The sequence below is a fragment of the Nipponia nippon genome, unplaced genomic scaffold (genome assembly GCF_047370975.1).
Source record: "Nipponia nippon isolate SJK-2023a ecotype South Korea unplaced genomic scaffold, ASM4737097v1 scaffold_11, whole genome shotgun sequence".
Lineage (NCBI taxonomy): Eukaryota > Metazoa > Chordata > Aves > Pelecaniformes > Threskiornithidae > Nipponia > Nipponia nippon.
Window position 1 is genome coordinate 14,254,165 of NW_028262302.1, and position 6,983 is coordinate 14,261,147.

The following is a 6,983-nucleotide window of genomic DNA, read 5'->3' on the forward strand; positions in this document are numbered from 1 at the left end:
CGCGCCCCGCGCCCCAAGGGCCGCGGGCCTTGCGCGCAAAGCGCGGCGGGAGCTGTAGTCCGCCGGCTGCCCGGCGAGTGGCGTGGCCCCGGGTGCGGCCGGCGAGCCCGGCTGGGGCGGGGGCGGGCTGGAGGCCGCTGGGCGCCCACCGGGCCCGGCCGTGGCCTTCGGGCGCGTTGTGCGTCGGGCACGGAGGGGCCGGCGCCGGCTGTGCTTTCCCGTTGGCACCGTCCTGCTGTTTCGGGGCAGGATGGAGGCAGGAGGCCCAGAACAGAAAGGTGGAGGAATGTGTCCAAGGGTGGTTCATGACATGACGGAAGAAAACCAAGCCCCCGCGTCGTCCCTGTGCGTGTCAGCCAAGCTGGCCAGCGGCGTCCTGGCCGCTCCCGGCAGGCGCTGCCTGCCCGTGCCCGCCGCCGGCTCCCGGCCGCGCCGGAGCGGCTCAGGCGCGGTGCGGAAATCTGCACGCACCGGCACGGAGGCGCTGAGGGGTTCGGTTACCTACTGCAAAAAAGCCTGAGAAACGCTGCTAGAAAGTTGTCTCCATTTTTAATGAGAGAAGGAAGCAAAGATCGTTTTTGAAAAGCAGAGGCACACGCTCTTTGCCTAATAAAGCACGCAGACAGGAGCGCACCAGCTTCCCCCTTGCATGCTGACTGTCCGTTAAAATAAAACAAGCAAGTTTGCATTTTGTTACCAACCAACTATGCTTTTGAAAGTCATAGTTTTGGTCTGAGTTTGCCGTTTGCGTTATTTGCACCGTCTCAGCTTTGCTTATGATCATAAATGTAAAAGGTCATTACGGGTTAATCATCAGTACTTTTCTGGAAGTTGGAGTCCTCAGCAACCTGGCATGCCTCCTGACACAGTCAAGCTGCTAAAATTCAGGCTGGTCCAGAGATGACCTTTTTGAACTGACAAAGACCATCATACTGATTACCCAACAGGAAAAAACAAGCCCTAAACCTTCCTTTCCCCTCAATTTGATTTGAGCTTACTAGCCACATGGGTTATGCTTATGTTTTGAGTATTATCCTCCAGCCCTAAAAGTTATCTGGTAACAGTTAAGAGCATCACTTGACCCGTCATCCAAGTCCAAAGGTGGTTTTCATATTGTTTGTCATAGCTGGGCTACATGAGGTAAATACACCTTGTGTCAGCTGTCAGTTCTAAAAAGTCTAATAATAATATTATTGCCAAATAACCTGTCTAGAAATTCTACATTCATTAAACATCAGCAGGATGTTCCTCATTGTGAAAAATAATAGATGGGAAGACCCCTACAGGAATCCTGCATCTGAGTTAAAGGTATCAGACAGGTACTAAAGACACTCAAGTAAGGTTCAGATTTTTACTACTGAATGCGATTACTTCTTTGATGGTGTTAGAAAGTTAGCAAACCTTCCTGAATCGGGTGGGAAGTTTGTGTAAAGGAAAGATATGAATGGCGTTGCTGGGTATGTGAGCTGAAGTAAGCAGGGAGATTGCTAAGATGCAGTTGTGGGGAGTCTCAAACAGAAGCGGCTAGACCTCCTGCAGCAGGAATCCAGCGTGATCCTTGCGGCCACTGCTACCATGGAAGAGAAGAAATGGAAGAAATAATGCTCTGCCAATCACACAAACACACATTTTATGGCTGTGTAAACAAACATACATTTTTTTTAAAAAGAAAAAAGCATGTAAGTAGGCAAAAACATGATGCATTTATGAAATGTTTTGCTCCTTGCTCTGGCAGCGCTAAAAAGCAAAAGTAGCCATCACCCATGCTTCATAACAAAACTTTGACTCTCTTGAATGCAGTTCCACCAACCTGCCAAAACCACACGCTACAAATGAGAACTAAGACACCAGCAAACTCTGAAAGTGTTGACCAAATGCGAACAAAAAAAACCCCAAATGTGAAACTTAAGAACTGCAGATAAGGTGGGTTCTTCCTTAATAGTGAGATTTTACCAACCCAGGATGGGAAGTCCTACAGACCGCAAGGCTGCTGTACAGTTAAGTGTAGGTAGTTCAGCTCTTACTCTGTTTTGCTAAGAGTGCTCTGAGAGGATTCTTACTCCTGCCTCCAACATTCCTGACACTGGGCTGGCTTAAAGGCCTGGCATGGTAGTAGTAGTTCTGGTAAAGCACAGGTTTCCCCAAAAGAGGTTTTCCAGATTTCTGGCAGAACTCTGGAGATGTTTTAACACCGCTATTTATGGTAGCATGCCACTAACCCTACAGCTGACAAACTTTGGACTGAAAAGTCACTGGCTTTGCTTTTAGTCTGCCAGGAGAGATATTTATAAAAATGTACGGGAAGCCATTCTGGACGGCACATACATTTCTCCTTTAACAGCATCTGAACAGATCAAGATTTTCTTTTTTTTTTTAATGAGTCAAGGACATTTTTAGCTGGGAGCAAATGGACTGGAATCATGAATCGAGTTCACTTAGGGCATGTACCGGGGAAGAAGATGCAGAGGTTATACACTGGTATGGTAAGTGAATGCTAATCAGGTGACTATTAGATTAAAAATCAGCTAATGAACCACAACACTTCTGTAAGACTTTATAAATTCTGTAGGGAATTTTTTTAAAGAATGTTTTCTACTTCTCGGAAAAATTGTCACCAAACGTTATTGAACATTTTCAAAGGGAAAGATAGTATGAATCCATAAACATGTCTCACATGGACGAATCTGGAAAATAAAAGAGAGAAAAGGATTTTATTCATTGAAAGCGGATTTTTAAATTATTTGATTCAGTAACAATGTCTAAGAATGCAGGGGGCCAAGACCACACTACTTGTGTTGGATCCAGAGCTGATTAATATGCTGTTATTGTGATACCCAGAAGCTTATTCAGCCACTCAACTACAGGTTTGCTCACGCAGTTACTTGTTTCAGGACATTTTAGGCTTTAAAGTGCTTTGCCATATAAATCCCTTTGTATGTTTGCATAATATTTACCAAGACGATGCCTTGAGTAGGGGAGATAAAAGGCAATCTCTTCTCTTCCATCTCCTCTTTAATGCTTGAAAGGATTTTCCTGAGCTGCTCCGTACCCAGGCAGCATGGTCAGCTGCCCCCAGCCCAAACATGGCAACTAACTGCTTCTACAAGATCATCAAGTTCTATTAAACATGGGATTCTTAATCCAAATTTAAACGATTGCTTAACGTTAGTCCTAGATTGTAGATATTAATGTAATTTTAAGCTTCCCTGACCTATTTTAAACACTTTAAGGAATACTTATTCTTTGTAGTTGCATTAACTATGAGCAAATAGTTAAAAACCAAATAAGAAATTCTGAAAAAAAAAATAGCTAGTATGTAAGATAAAGAGTAGGAGAGATTCATGGTTAACAAAACAATGTGCTGAGCCTGGTCTTTCAAAACCTTCACCAGCAATGAGAGCAGGTTTGTCAGACTAGTAATGATACCTGACTAGCTGCCCTGTAAAGGCAAATATCAGACATGGTTATCCCACGTATTTGAGAAGAGGGAAGATTTAGTTCTCATTTTAGCAAAACTAATAGATTAACAAGGGGGTGACCTTAGCTATCAAATGATTCAAGGAAAAAAGATGTGCATCTTTATTTTGAGAGGAAAATCAGAAGACATTTACATGAAATGACCTTAATTCTGAAAGGAAGAGAGTTAATGGCAGGCATATCATCATGGAGACATAAACTGAGATTAAGCGAGTCTGGGAGCCAGAGGGATTCAGAGGTTTAGTTCACTTCCATCACTACGGGAATATATGCATGTACATTTTGAGAAGGAGTGAGGGAAAACCTTATCCCTACAGTTTCATGCATGCTTTCTTCAACTGTTCTGACAGATTTAACTACATTTGACAGTGTTCAAGATACTGGGTTCCTATATTTTTCTTTGAAATAGGTGGGCAAGTAGAATGGAAAGGCTTGAGACCAGAGAAAAACAGTGAACACAACGACCCTTTTTAGAGGAAGGGAGAGGAAAGTGAGAGGAGCAAGAGCAAATGATCAGTTTGTTCCTTTTATATATATTTTTAGAGAGAAAAATCTGTATGTATGTATCTTGATACAGAGTATCTATATATTATACATATATTTGTATATACATTAATTTTATTCATTAGGATAAACGCTCCAATTTGGGGGAAAGACTTGCAGATCAGAGCCTCACTACATGCAGAGCTCCTCTGCACTTAGTGGTGCCTAGTTAAGTTTTGTGTATATCACATCAGTAAATAACCGAATGAACGGTAGTGCAGTAAAGAACAATTAGAGCTTGCAGAAAGATCACTTATGAGAAAAGACTGAAAGACCTGGGGCAGTTTAGTACAGACAAGCAAAGATCCAGGAGAGACTCTCTAACATGCGACATAACAGATTGCTGCAAAAGGAAGGTAAAAATATTTTCATGTCTCCAGAAAACAGAACAAGAAGTAACATTCTTAAAATGCAACAGGTACCTGCAGATCAGAGTGTGGACAATATTTTCCAATGATAAAGTACTAAAGCACTGGCCTAGGAATGGTCCTTAGAACTGAAGCCTACAAACATGGCCATACAAACACAGTTTCTTCCAAGACTAAAAGCTGTTAGGTATTTTTTGTTGTTCCTTTCTCCTGTGGGCTTCTTGGGGAAAGACAACAATCTCCCAGGAAATGTAATATTTCTATCAGGTGGATTCTCTGGGCAGAGTTCTGCCAGGGAAGGAGGAGCTGAGGTTTACCCTATGAGACTTTCTGTCCATTTCTGTTCCAAAAACCAAATAAATAAGCAAGAGTATGAAAGCACGCCAGGAGAAGTAGGTCACTGATTTCTGCATAATTGCAAAAGGAGCATGCACAGCGCTGACACTCAACGGAAGAGTAAAGGTGACAGAAACACACCTGGTAACTTTCTTTATGGTGGAAGTATAAATTTGGTGCAAAGAATTTGGGGCGTATACTTCTACCCTGGTCTGTGTCGAAAGCAGGGGAATAGGAACACATATAGACACATACGCTGAAGAAGACAGAGCTTAGAGACATCCTAATCTAGGATCTGTCTGCACATAACAGTTTTATATTTGTCTCTGGGAAACTCTGAATAAGCATGCCAGAAAGTTTAAGTGAAAGACAGTCCGGTCACTACGCACACATACGGAACAGCGTCAGCCTCAAACTGAGAAACGCTTCCTTGAACGTACGCTTGCACGGAGAGCTGAGAAAAGGCTCATCAGAAAAGCTACATGCACTCGGTTCAGGGTTCAATTTTTATCCTACAGAAAACATGGAAATGACTCCTATCCCCTTGTGCATCTTTTCTGTAGATGACACCTTTCTACCTTTGTAGCCAAGTGTTAAGTGAGTTGTATAGAAAAAACAAGGGTTTGGAGTAGAATAAAGTAGGTGTGAGGTGATAGCCTCAAATATCCATATGATCAGGAAATTCAAGGAAAGGACAATGTGTACTAGAGAAAACAAGCAGGGAGGAGGGAAAAGGGTAAGAAGTCCAAAGGTTAAAAGACTACAAACACGTCCTCGCAGACAGTGGCTTCCAAATAACCTGTGTGACTATGCAGTTGGGAACGTATTTAAAAAATTGTGGAATAAGGTAATGGCCAGCAGTAACCTTAATGATGTTATTTATTGCAAATTTAGTTTATCAACATTTTTATACCTATAAAATATCCACTGAAAACTGTGAAAACAAATGCCAATTATGAAGTGTGTACACCCAGAATAGGATTCTCTGAACATGACTTCTGTTGTCTTCTTTCTTCATCTCAGGCAATCGTGGGAATCCTATCTGACTGACTTCGTAAACCTCACTGCATGCATCCCGTTGATAATGTTTTTCCTGCACACAATTAATGTCTAAATATGTGATATGTTTGCAGTATCATTGTGTATATCTGCACTCAGATTCCAAACAGTTGAATTACCCATTGCCACAGTCAGGAAGAGTGCTCTGTTCTCTCTCTGTTGGTTAAAATACACTTCCCTCCATATTAGATTCAGGCTTGCCCAGTCAATCTACACATTTACAGCTCCAGGATTCATCCATGTAATTCACAGTTAAGCCAGGAAATTGCCAAACTGGCCCCGTGAAGACCTTCCACCCAGCACTCACATCACCAGCTGCCCTTGCCTTTTGGGCTGGCAGCCTGTTGAATTTTATGTCAGGCTCGTATCTGTTACCCTCCTTTTCAAAACTTCTCATAGCCCATACGGGCCATTTCAGCCGAGAGCGGTTAGTAAGACTTCAGGCAGTTATATTGCACTGGAGTTGCTGAGTTTTCACCCACAGGAGTGAGGGCGTGTATGCAGAAGATAACAGTTTCTTAGTGAAAAACTCCTCCTAGAGACATGCCGCACGCAAACTAGGTGCTTTCAGGATAGATAAGACCTTTTAAACTTGTCTTCCACAGTTCCACTGCCAAAAAGGGAAAACATATATCTTTACTGAGAGAAGGAAAAAAGGAGAAACATCTTCAATATCAAATTAGTAATTGTGAGAGGAGCCAGATATAATACATTTCATGTTAAAATAGAGCTCTTTTAAAAGTCCCCCCAAACTCCCGTCAGTTTGTTTTCCATGCTAGCTGTTTATGGAAGATTTGCTTTCTAATAGTTTTCAGTTTAAAAAACATTCTAGCCATATTGAGGAAAACAAAAGGTGTGTGTTCAGGCAAAAGGAAACAGAATTGTGCCTCTGTTTACAAATTCTCTAGCTGAGATGCTCTTGTACCTCCATGCTTTGAAAAATTCTGTCAATCATTAAAGAAATTAAAAGAAAAAAATCTTTGAAGGCCTTTTAAATGCAAAAACACCACCTCTGGCTCTGGAAGTCCTTGAGTCAAAATCCCAGGGAGAATGTAGCTGGGTAGTACCTCCTGCCCTGTTCTTATACCTTCCCTCATCACCTGCAGCTGGCCACTGTCAGAGAGGGATTTGTGCTTTGACTGGCACACCTGCACTGATATAACCGAGAGGAATTATGATGTTCAAATCACGGCCATGACT